The sequence below is a fragment of the Dasypus novemcinctus genome, chromosome 23 (assembly GCF_030445035.2).
Source record: "Dasypus novemcinctus isolate mDasNov1 chromosome 23, mDasNov1.1.hap2, whole genome shotgun sequence".
NCBI classification, from domain to species: domain Eukaryota; kingdom Metazoa; phylum Chordata; class Mammalia; order Cingulata; family Dasypodidae; genus Dasypus; species Dasypus novemcinctus.
Window position 1 is genome coordinate 51078250 of NC_080695.1, and position 12723 is coordinate 51090972.

General features: G+C 47.5%; 1 pseudogene; it reads left to right on the top strand.

Moving 5' to 3' along the window:
• Nucleotides 1-1298: 1298 nt before the first annotated feature.
• LOC131275712 (5S ribosomal RNA) lies at nucleotides 1299-1419 on the top strand (annotated as a pseudogene).
• The last annotated feature ends 11304 nt before the right edge of the window (nucleotides 1420-12723 follow it).

Here is a 12723-nt window from a genome sequence, read left to right on the forward strand (position 1 = left end):
TCCCCCACGGGGCGCGCGGCGCGGGTTGCAAGGGTCCCTCCCGCCGGCGGCAAGCGCCCAGGCGCCTTCTGGAAGGTCTGGCCGAGCGGGCGGCCGTGTCGCCCTCGCCTCCCGCCAGGCGCATCTGCAGGAGCCCGGCGAGCTCCGCCGTCAGCAGGCGCTGGCGACAGCGAGGCCTAGGCCGGCTGAGGCCGGGACGCCTGGAGGGGCTCGGGGTGGCAGGGCAGCGGGCCGGGGCCCCAGCTCTGCGGCCCAGGGCCTCTGCGAGGAGAGACCCGTGCCCACGGCAGCCCGGCAGGGCCCAGGCGCAGGTGCGCGGGCACCGAGGCCACGCCCACCGCCGCGGCCCGGGGGCGCTTCCGCTGCGTGCGCCTCGGGGCCTCCCGCTGCGGCTGGGCAGTCCCCGGTGCCAGGTCCAAGGGCCTGTGCTCTGGCCCCAGCTGCGCAGGCCTGCGGACAGCCTGGCCCCGATCCGGCCACCTGCCGCTCTCCACCTGGCCCCGCGGTCGGCGTTTGCAGCCAGCGCGGCCGCCCGCATCCGACGCCGGCTCGTGGCCGCCGCTCCAAGGGAGAGGGGCCGCTCCCGCGCACGGCGCGGCTGTGTGGCGTGAAGGCCCGGCGGCGTGCGGGGCGACCCCCGCCCTCCGGGTGGGCGTGGCTCCTGGGGGCGGCCCCGGCGGCCGAGGGCAGAGCCCTGCGCGCGGCCGGGAGCGCGAGGTCTGGACGCGAGGACCCGCTGCGACGGCCGAGGGCCCAGGGCCCGAGCTCCGGGGCTAAGGCGTGCGGGGTGGGGGCGTGTGTGTGTGTGGGGACGGGGCGGCCGGGGGCGTGCGGGCGCGTGGGCGGCAGGCCGGGACTGGGGTTGGCCCCGCCTCCTGGGCCGGGGCGGTACCGGCTCAGGGGCGCCGGCTGGGCGTGGTGGCAGGTGCTTGGCCCGGGCGCGGGGTGGTGAGGCAGGGCCGGCCGGCAGGGGGCGCCGGCGCTCGCGCCTGAGGCGGGTCGCTGCGGGAGAGTCGTGGGCCGGTTGGCCTGGCACCAGGGGTGCGCGTGGCGGTCGGGGGTCCGCAGGGCGCCGTCCACGGACTGAGCCGTCGGTGGTGCGGGGGCCGCGCCGTGGGCCCGAGGGCGGAGCAGGGGCTGGTGACGTGTGGGCAGGCGAGCGGCGGGGGTCCCGGGAGCCAGTGGCGTGCGGGGGCGGGGGGGGCTCGAGGCCAGGTAGGGCCAGAGCGGCGGGCGGGCGGGCAGGGCGGCGGCGCGGAGCAGGCTCTTGGGACTGCCGGCCACGGCAGCCGGCGTCGACGGCCATACATACCACCCTGAACGCGCCTGATCTCCTCTGATCTCGGAAGCTAAGCAGGGTCGGGCCTGCTTAGTGCTTGGATGGGAGACCGCCTGGGAATACCGGGTGCTCCGGCTTTTGCCACGCGCCGCCCCCTCTCCACCTCTGGCTCGCGCTCCTTTTGCCCGCCCCGAGCCCGGCTCCCCGCAGCCCTCAGGGCCGGGTATGCAGGCCCCCAGCCCCCGGTCCCCAGCCCCAACCCGGGCGCGCCCTTCCCTGGCGGCGCAGCCACGCAGGCAGCCACGCAGGCGGCGGCCACCCAGCTCTTCCTTGGAGCTCGCAGCCCCGCACCAACCCACACCTGGCTGGGGCACGCAGGAGCCCGCGCCCACTGCGCCTGGGCCCAAGAACCCAGGCCCGCTAACCTGTCGGCGTCCGGCGGGCCCTGCCTCTGGCCCGTGCCCTGGAAAAGTGCACACCGGGCCTGCCCCTTCTCGCCTTTCCTCGCCTTGGCTGGCACCACGCCGATGCGCCCCATGCCACAGACTTCCTGTGGCCCCCTGAGCCCAGGGAACAGGCCCCACCAAACCAGCCGCCCACGCCCCGTGGCCCCTCGCGCAGCGGGAAAGCGGGCGGCTCTCCCTCAGCCAGTGCGGTCGGTACCCCTGTGCCGACCAACGGGACACGGTCCGGAGCCCGCGAAGCAGACACCCAGGCGCACGCACGCGCGCACGGACACTAGCACACGTGCCTGGGGCCCATCGCTCCTCCCGCACGGGGCTGGCGGCATTCAGAGCCCAAGGCGCCTGGACACACCGCCGGCGGAGGCGGAGGCAGACCGGGGCCATCTGGCTCAGCCCGGGACCCACCTGGCTGAGCCTGGTTCCCACCTGACTGAGCCTGGGTCCCACCTGGCTGAGCCCGGGTCCCGGGCCGGTGCCTTCCGCGCCGGGTCCAGCCGAACACCAGCACCCGCCACCTGGGCCCACTCGGGCCAGAGCTCCCTGCCCTGCCCGGCGGACACCCGCCGGTCCGCTGCCCGCGAGGCCTCTGGCCCGTGTCCCTCTGGCCCCAGCAGCATCCCGGGGACTCCTTCCCCCGGGGGGGACGGCAGGGCCCATTGGCCGGGATCTGTGCTCGGGGCACCAGGGCACACGAGGGCTCGGCGAGCAGAGGCGCTGGTCCTGGCAGCCCGGCTCCGCAGCCAGTTGGGCTCGCGGCTGGGAGACCGAGGCCCAGCGGTGCAGGGTGTCAGTGGCGGCGGGCAGGTGTGCGGAGGCCGGGTCTCGCTAGCGGGAGACCTGAAGGAAGCCGCATCCCGAGGGAGATACTTGCTAATTAAATCCAACAACACATTAAAAAGAATTATTCATCATGACAAAGTGGACTTTATACAAGGCATCCAAGTTTGGTTCAACACAAGAAACTCAGTCAGCATAGTACACTACATTAATAAACCAGAGAAGAGAAATCACGTGATCTTATCAATTGACACAGAAAAGGCATTTGATAAAATGCACCATCTTTTCTTGATAAAAGTACTACAAAAATGGGGATAGAAGGATATTTTCTCAACATGATAAAGGCCATATATTTTCTTCAATGGTGAAAGACTGAAAGCTTTCCTGCAGAGACCAGGAACAAGACAAGGATGCCCACTGTCACCACTCTTATTCAATTTAGTGCTAGAGGTTCTAGCTAGACCAATCAGCCAAGAACAAGAAATAAATGGTATCAAGATCTCTATGTGGAGATGATATGCTCCTATACCTAGAAAGTCCTGAAAAATCTGTAACAAAGCTGCTAGAACTAATAAACAATTTCAGCAGAGGGGCAGGATGCAAGATTAATATGCAAAAATCCGTAGAGTTTCTATACACTAGTAACGTGCAATCAGAGAAGGAAGTCAGGAAAAAAATTCCATTTACAATAGTGACCAAGGAATCAAATATTTAGGTTAAGTTTTTAACCAAAGATATAAAGCACTTATATCTAGGAGACTACAATGCCTTGGTAAAAACAGCCAAATAAACAAAACTTAAAATACTAAATAAATCGAAGAACATTCCATGCTCATGGATTGGAAGAATAAATATTATTAAGATGTCATTTCTACCCGAATTGATACACAGATCAGTGCAATCCCAAAAAATTGTTTAAAGAAACAGAAAATACAATTATCAAATTTATTTGGAAGAGTTAGGGGCCCCAAATAACCAGAAACATCTTAAAAATGAAGAGCAAAGTTGGAGGACTCTCACTTCTGAACTATAAATTTATTACATAGCTAAAGTGGTAAAAAAAAAAAAAATTAGCATGGTGCTGGTATAAAGATAGACACATAGACCAATGGAACAGAACTGATAGTTTAGAAACAGACCATCATATCTATGCCAAGTGGTTTTTGAAAGGCTGTCAAACCCACCCAGCCAGGGCAGAACAATTTATTCAATAAATGATGCTGGGAGAACTGGATATCCATATCCAAAAGTAAAAAAGAGGACCCTTATCTCACACTTTATACAAAAAATTAACTCAAAAGCTCCTAGAAGTAAATGTAGGGAAACATCTTCAAGAACTGGTGGTAGGTGGTGGATTCTTAAACCTTGCCCCAAAAGCATGAACAATGAAAGAAAACATGGATAAGTGGACCTCCTCAAACAAAAATACTTCTGTGATTCTAAGGACTTCATCAAGAAAGTAAAAAGGCAGCCCATTCAATGGAAGTATTTGGAAACCACATATCTGATAAGGGTTTGATTTCCATTCATATAAAGAGATTATACAACTCAATAAAAGAGCAAGCAATCCAATTTTTAAAATGGGCAAAAGACTTAAAAAGACATTTCTCCAAAGAGAAAATACAAATCGCCAAAAAAGCACATGAAAAAATGTTCAATATCATTAGCTATCAGGGAAACACACATCAAAACAGCAATGAAATAACACCTCACCCTGCACAGAATGACCATTATTTAAAAAACAGAAAACAGTAAGTGCTGGAGAGCATGTGGAGAAATAGGAATACTCCTTCACTGTTGGTGGCATTGTAATATGGTGCAGCCTCTGTGGAACACAGTTTACTGGTTCCTCAGGAAGCTAAATATAGAACTGCCGAATGATCTAGCACTTCCTCTACTAGGAATATTTCCAGAAGAACTGAAAACTGTGACACAGACACCGATGTCCATAGCAGCTTTATTCACAATTGCCCAAAGTGGTAACAACACAAGTGCCCATCAATGAAAGAATGGATAAACAAAAGTTTATTCCTAATTATATACATATGATAGAATACTATGCTGCTATAAGAATAAATGAAATTGGGACAGAAGTGATAACATGGATGTACCCTGAGGACATTATGCTAAGTGAAATAAGCCAGGCACAAAAGGACAAATATTGCATGGTCTCACTAACATGAACTAAATACGAAGAATAATCACACAGAGTTAAAACCTAGAGTGTAGGTTATTAGGAGATAAGAGGAAGGCTGAGAAGGTATACTGATGCTTAATATATGTAGAAGGTTTTGTTTTAATTAACTTGACTGTAAAAGTGTGGAAATGGATGAAGTTGATGGTAACACATTACTGTGAGTAGAACTAATGAAGCTGTTTCTTAAGTGGGAATGTGGCTGAAAAGCATAGTCTAGGGATGTAAATGTCAATTGAAAGAAACCTAGAGAATAGTCTAGGGACTGAATGACATAGTGAACCCAGAGGTGGATGAGAATTGTGGTTAATAGTCCAAATGCAAGAATGCCCTCCTGTAAACTAGAACAAGTGTACATCACTATTTCAAGGAGGTGAGAATGTGGAGAAGCTTGGGAAAAATACAATTAGTGTAACTTATGGACTATAATTAACAGCAATACTGTAAAACTCTCGCGTCATGCCAAAGATGTACTGTGTTAATAATAGGAGAGATGGAAAAAGTATGCCAAATGTGTGCTATGGATCATAGTTAGTCTTAATAGTCTGATAATATCTCAAAATCTGTAACAAATGTCCCACAACAATGTAGTGTATTGGGGGAGGGGTGTTGTATGGGAATTTCACACATGTGCATGATTGTTTTATAAGTTCAAAACTTCCTTAAAAAAAATATTTTGAAAAAATCAGTTATAGGTATGGTCCATGCTGGAGCAAACTTCCTTTCCTTTTGTGGATAGACCTGTGAAGCCTGGAAAACAAGATATTTGCTTCCAACACACAATGATGGGACTAGTCTTAGGACAGATATTTGCATTGCAGAAGGAAGAAATTAGAAGGAAAACAGCAAGTCTGAAACATATCAGGGAAAGCTCCATTAGATCCCAAAGTCTGCATGTCGTCTGTGGGTTGATGCTGTGTCCTCCACGCCTGCTGGAGGCAGCCCGTCATTCCAGGCACTGGGGCAGATCCACACTCTCCGCCCAGTGGAGGCCCCAGCTCTCAGAGCACGGAGGGGGAATGGGATACAATCCTCAATGCTTTTATTTAGAGATTTTGTTACATGTGAAATTTTATTGCATTTCTAGTTTTAGCTTCTTACTAGGAAAAAAACACAACAACACATTTTTAGGACAAGAAGAAGATTAAAGAATCTATAACCTACTTCCTCATTTTTCAGTGAGGATCAATTAGCTCTCCTACACCTAACTGATAGGACTTTCAGAAAGAGGGAACAAAGAGAACGGGTGTTAGGTGATTACAAGAGAAATAATACACTTTCCCAATATGTTTCTGCTCAGATTGCAAAGGTTTACGTAATTTCACACGAAGTATCTGAAACTTATTTATGAAACTTTGGAACAAATGAATGAAAAAACTTGGAAATAGAGAGATAGAAAATAAGTTTACTACAAAATTATGAGAGCAGCCATCCAAGTGGTTGGTACTAAGGCAAAATGCCTTGTCTGCATTATTAACTCTGCATATTTTTCTGGAAACAGAATTTCCAGATCTTTGTTGCCATAGATTTAGAGTTTAAATTGACATTATAAATTTCCATAATCTGGCAAATGATGGCTAAAAAATAAAGATTTTAAATGAATGAAAACCTGGGCATCTTGATGATTCTGATAATATAAGGCAATACCATGATCTTACAAAATTCAACAGACTATTTAAAGAGACACACATTTTAAAAGTAAAATTCAAAATAAAAATAAAAAACATGTCAAGCAAAAAAGTAATTTTTCAAGTGCATTTTAGAAGACACTCATTAACTGCTAATAAACATCACTCAAAGCAAGTTTTAAAGGGCAGAAGTTAAAAAAAAACACAATTAGCCAGATGTGTTTTGAACCTAATGATTTCACTTATAAACCATACAATTAGTATCTGAATATATTAAGTAGGTACATGAATGCTTCATGCTGGTTACTAAATTGCTTTGTTTGTAAAATGGATATATTACTTTACTCAGAAATTAATTTATAAAACTCAAATTAGGAGGGAAACGGACTTTGGCCCAGCGGTTAGGGCGTCCGTCTACCATATGGGAGGTCCGCGGTTCAAACCCTGGGCCTCCTTGACCCGTGTGGAGCTGGCCATGCGCAGTGCTGATGCGCGCAAGGAGTGCCGTGCCACGCAAAGGTGTCCCCCGCGTGGGGGAGCCCCACGCGCAAGGAGTGCGCCCGTGAGGAAAGCCGCCCAGCGTGAAAAGAAAGTGCAGCCTGCCCAGGAATGGCGCCGCCCACACTTCCCGTGCCGCTGACGACAACAGAAGCGGACAAAGAAACAAGACGCAGCAAATAGACACCAAGAACAGACAACCAGGGGAGGGGGGGAAATTAAATAAATAAATCTTAAAAAAAAAAAAAAAAAAAAAAAAAAACTCAAATTAGGAAACCGTGTAAAATAACTTAAAGACTTATTACTCAGAGTAAAAGTATGAGACTAATTAAAACAAACTCTATTCAAATGCTTTCCAAGCCTAAATGAAAGGAATAATTTCCTTGGAAAATAGAGTTTCAAAAAATTGATTACAGCACAGAGGCAAGAGTTTTAGGAAGAGAGATGAAGAGAGAAACACATAGCCAGATTATCATAGATTAATTCAATACAATTTCCTATTCCTGATAAACACAAATCTCTAAACTGAAAGGGCTTAGTCTAGGCCCAGCACAGTGGACTTCAAAATGTATTAAGTTACAACTACAGGTCATGCCATTTCTGTTGAGGAGAAATGTCCCCATAAATACACCACATGTATAATATAGATACATATGTCTTTATATGTAATGATGTGTGTATATATGTGTGCATGATATAAATATATATTACATATATATACACACATATGTAATGGTATGATCATGAGTTGAGTACTGAATTAGAGCGAAGGAATGAATATTTGTCCTGAAAAACAGATCAAGAAAAATGGAGGATCTATGGATTTTTAAGTCACTGAGAACTGTCTTAACGCAGCAGAGTGGGTAGAAGGAGAAAAACCTGTATTCCTCTTGCTAATTCTTAAATTGAGTTAAGGAAGAGTGATAAAGAAGTATACCTGCTGTCATCAGTAAACAGGAGGGCTGCAACTGGTTCACACTAGTTAAGGAGACACAAATTTTAGCACCTCTTCCTAACCTGGCATTCAGGGACATCATAGTGATGCTTGAAATTGACCTTGGAAGGAGTATTTTTTAGATAGAGTTTGGCAGAAACTATAAATGAAGTCTTGATTATTTACTTATTTTTTTTTTCTATCATGCAGGCATTTAAACATTCATCAGCATACCACTTACTAACAAATTTCCATGGATTCACTAATGAACAAGGATTTCTTCAAGACCCTCAGTGAAGCGTATTGTGCTATATCAAGGTGGTTTGGCTGGTGTATTTCCTAGACTCCCTGTCCCTGGATGGTTCTAGATTTAAACTCAGCCCAAAGATGAACGTGCACGCTATCTGGAAGGCCGAAGTGACGCATGCAGACTTCACCCCTAGAAGCCACTGTGCTCAGAGCAGCTGAAGGCCACCCCTGAGGTGCCCTTGGGTCGGCTTATCCTCATTGTCCCCCACTTCACGCCTGGCTCCCCTTCTGACGCCTGGGTCAGCTGGCCAGCAGGAGCCTCAGATGCAGGGACGGTAGCGCCGTGGAGGTAGGAGCTTCCTGTGGACAAGCTCCCTCTTTGCACTTCCATCTTTGGTACTGGGTGTGTATGGCCCCTCTGATTTTTCTATAAGCTTCCCTGGTCCACCTGCACCATCACTTAGAACTGGCTCATAGCTTTGTCTGATCCTCTCACTCCTCCCTCCAGAAACTTTCTTCTCCAGCTCCTCCTTAACATTTGTGTGCAGTCTGATTCCTGTAATCAATCTTGGCAACTGCAGAGGTTGTGCTCCCAGACTGAACTCTGACTGATTCAGAAACAGCATCAGGGAACAAAGATGCTCACGTCACTTCTAGGTCCTGAAATACACGGGGTAGGAGATTGAGAACAATTTTGTAGCAGTAATTGTTGTAAATAGGCATGCAAAGATGGATGCATTTAATTATGATAGTCACATAAAGTGCAGCATTTCTCTCCAGGGATGTGGTTCCCGGCACTTTCCTCAGCAATTGCAGAACTTCCCAGCGCACCCAGGCTCTGATGGTAAAAACACAAACACTTGGTAGCCTCAGTGAATCAGATTGCGTATTAGGTTAGTTAGACTCACATGCCGCTGGTGTGCAATGAAGGAGTAGCCGCGTGTGTTATGCTTCACCTGTCCCTGGCGGAGGCTGCAGTAGTGCTCAAACCTTTCTAAGGACAGGAATCACCTGGACACTCATGGAACCATCCAGGAGCCTTCTCTAAGCCTGTCCAATCAGAACCTCCAGGGAAGGAGCCCAGACACCTGTGCTACAGGTTCATTTTGACAATAGGAAGTCTTCAGAAATTTGAGTATAGATGGTTAAGTCACAAGGTTACGCGATTTTGTAAAATTTACAAAAGGAAGCTATTTTATCCACTACCAGTAAGACGCCTGCCTCTTCCCCACGTTCATCTCAGCATGCGTGGTCCTGCCCTTTTAGCTAGGTGACCTGGAGGGCCGCAGGCACTTTTACCATTGAGCTGAGGGCAGGTTCACTTGCTGAATTATTTCATTTGACTTTGTAGAATATCTTCCCTTACTTCGGAGTCACTTTCCTGTACAGTTGAGTCATTCCCAGTCCTCTTGGCATTAGAAGAGCTTTTAGGAACACAAGCGCATGGCTCGCGGCTTGCCGGGCCACAGGACAAAGGCCGCCCGCTGGCTGCACAATGGGGCTGAAGGTCCCAGGTCACTGAGGCTGGAAGTCCAAGGCCAGGGGCTGGCCAGGCCACGCCCTCCCCAGGCGGTGCCCTCCCTGCAGTGCCAGGCCCGCGCCCTCCCCAGGCTTTCGCCCACTTCTCCTGCATCTGCTCTGCCTGTGCTCGCTGACTTCTCGCTCCTCCCTGGAGCTCCTCTGTATCTGAATTTATCCGGCCCCTAAAACTCTCCAGGGATCTGGAGTAAGGGGTCCCATATTCCGTCGGGCAACCCCTTAACTAAAGGTAGCGCCTTCAGGAGGTCCTCCATGCACCTGGGTCCTGCCTGGCACGTGGAGTGAGGCTGAGGACAAGTGCCCTGGGGGCTTCCTGACTCAGCCTCCTGCACCTGCCACCTGCGGATTCACGCGGGAGCGGAGGAGCCGCTGCTCAGATGCCCAGGACGCGGGCAGGTCAGTCAAGCACGGGAGAAAGGGCCGACGCCTGGGTGGACACAGGAAGAAAACGTTTATGTTCTTTCACTTACCAGCCAAACCCTAAATAGTACATGTGTATCCAACAATTAACTAAACAGAAAATTCAGATAAAAGGAGCATTATGGAAAAAGTATAAAGATGAGTTTAAAAAAAACAATGGAAACATGGCAATATTTTGGTATAAATTTTAACCAAAATAACAGATCATATGAGTTCAGTAACACATTAAGAGAAAGAGATGAGCTTTGCCTGGTCAATAAACTCTTGATGTTTGATAAGTCAATAAATTAACAGGATTAGAGCATACGAACCCACTGGAAATATTTTCAGTCTCCTGATCATATGAAACAAAACACTGACATTGAGCAAGATAACCTAAAACTAAAATAGGCCAGTGCAGTGAGGACACTGACAACAAACTAGGTATTGAATATCACTTAAAAAATACTTCAGATAGCAAGCACACAAGATAATTGAAGTATTCTAAAATCTTACAGCTTATATTCAAAGCACACTTTAGAGCATCCCCCCAGTTTTACAACCCAGTAAATGTAATTCATATTCCCAATAAGTTATGAAGAACAAAAAACAGTGCTAAGCATTTATTGATAAAAAACACATTTCAGACAACAATGTTGGAGGCAAGAATTATCTTTTATTTTTTCTACAAAAGATATCATAATAGTTTTGGCAAAGAGTATGCAGATGAAAATACAGGCAAATATATATGTTAGAGGTGTTGTCATGCAATTAATTAATTTTTCCCCAGATTTGTGATGTTTTTTAATATTGCTAAATTCTGTAATTTATTATAATCTCCCCTCTCATAAATAAGCATAGACTGTAAATAATTGTGCATTCATAAATGTATTCATTTTATTTTAAATAGTCATCTGTACTTCTATTAACTATAAGTCCCTAAATTTGGATTTACCTTTGCTTATAGTAGATAGTCAATGAATATTTGAAGATATACCTAATTTCCTACAAGGGATATTTTCCTTCTTAGATACAAATGAACTGCTCTCAGCTTGTGCCTGAGGCTTGGGGTAAAAGAATGGGAGAGAAATTGATGGGCATAATTTCCTTCACCATGCTTTACTGGTGGGAGCAACCTTGGGTATCTTTTTATTTTTGAGATTTTAATACATTAACAACTAGCTCTTTCCATGTTGACTTTATAAAATGAGCTTTTTTTTTAAACAATAATTTCTCATTAAAAGAAGAGGACAAGGAGTGGATGTGGCTCAAGTGGTTGAGCTCCTGCTTCTCACATGGGAGGTCCTAGGTGCAGTTCCTGATGCCTCCTAGAAACAAACAACAGCAACAACAACAAAACAACAAGCAAACAAATGGGAAGACCAGCTCAGGGGAGCCGATGTGGCTCAGTGGTTGAGTGCTGGCTTCCCACTTATGAGGTCCCAGGTTCAATCCTTGGCCCTGGTACCTCAAAAAAAAAAAAAAAAGAGAGAGAGAGAAGGACTATATATACTTTTCCAGAACGTCAAAGAGCTTAAGAAAAATGTGTAGATCACCTGACATAGTAAGAAATTAATACCTGATAGTAAACCTATCTTATGGGTCTTTATTTTTGATAACTTAAAAAATGTTTCTTGAAAAATAACCTACATACTGTAAAGCACACGTATCTTAAGTGCAAAACTCGAGGAAGTTACACAGGCACACACACAACTGCCAAGGTCAGGAGACCCAACCTCCACAAGGCCTTCCCTGGCTTCCCAGTCCGTTTTCACAGGAATTGCTCACCCCCAGAGGTTGCTCTTCTAACTTCTATCGTAAATAAGTTTTGAGTGTGACCCCAAATTAGCCCTTTGCTGCATTTTCTTTACCTCCGGCAGGTCTACACGTTCTCTGAGGGACATATTTGCACAACTGTTTCACTAGTTTTCCAGAACCCCAATAACTAATACTTGTGTTAAATTATTAATGACACATTTTCCATTCATATCAGTTAATTAATAGTTGGTTAAAAACTCCAAAAATAAAAAATAAAAAAACCCAACTTGTATAATTAAACAGGATGCTTCTCTCTGGCTCATGTCTGTGTGTGACTGGCTTGTGTGTGTGTAGTGTGCCTGAATGCAAGTACTGGTACACAGATATTCTAATTTTCTCTATTTCAGAGGTCTACTGAAAGGAGAAAGAAGAAATATATTTATTGGCTTGATTTATTTCTTCTCTACAACCCTCTACTAGAATAGTTATAACAGATTCCTTCAGATTGGTCCAGGAAGACTTTCTTGAAATGGTAAGTTATCGGCATAATGGTGTATTAGTCAGACAAAGGGATGCTGCTGCAAAATACCAGAAATCAGCTGGCTTTTATGAAGGGTATTTATTTGGGGTAGAAGCTTACAGTTACCAGGCCATAAAGCATAAGTTACTTCCCTTACCAAAGTCTGTCGCCAAGTGTTGGAGCAAGATGGCTGCTGACGTCTGTGAGGGTTCAGGCTTCCTGGGTTCCACGCTTTCTGGAGCTTGTTTCTCTCCAGGCTCAGCTGCCCTGCTTGCTCCACAAGGCCAGCTGTTGACTATCAGATACCGGCTCTGTCTCTCTCCCCGTGGCTCGATTCTCTCTGGGCTCAGCTGTTCTGCTCCTCTGTGTGCTTACTTCCTGGGCTCCAATATCAAAACTCCAACCTCCCTTCTCTGCGGTGCAGTTTCTCTGTGAGTTCCCATCCACCGAGGGGGCGGGGACTCAACATCTACTGAAGTGGCCC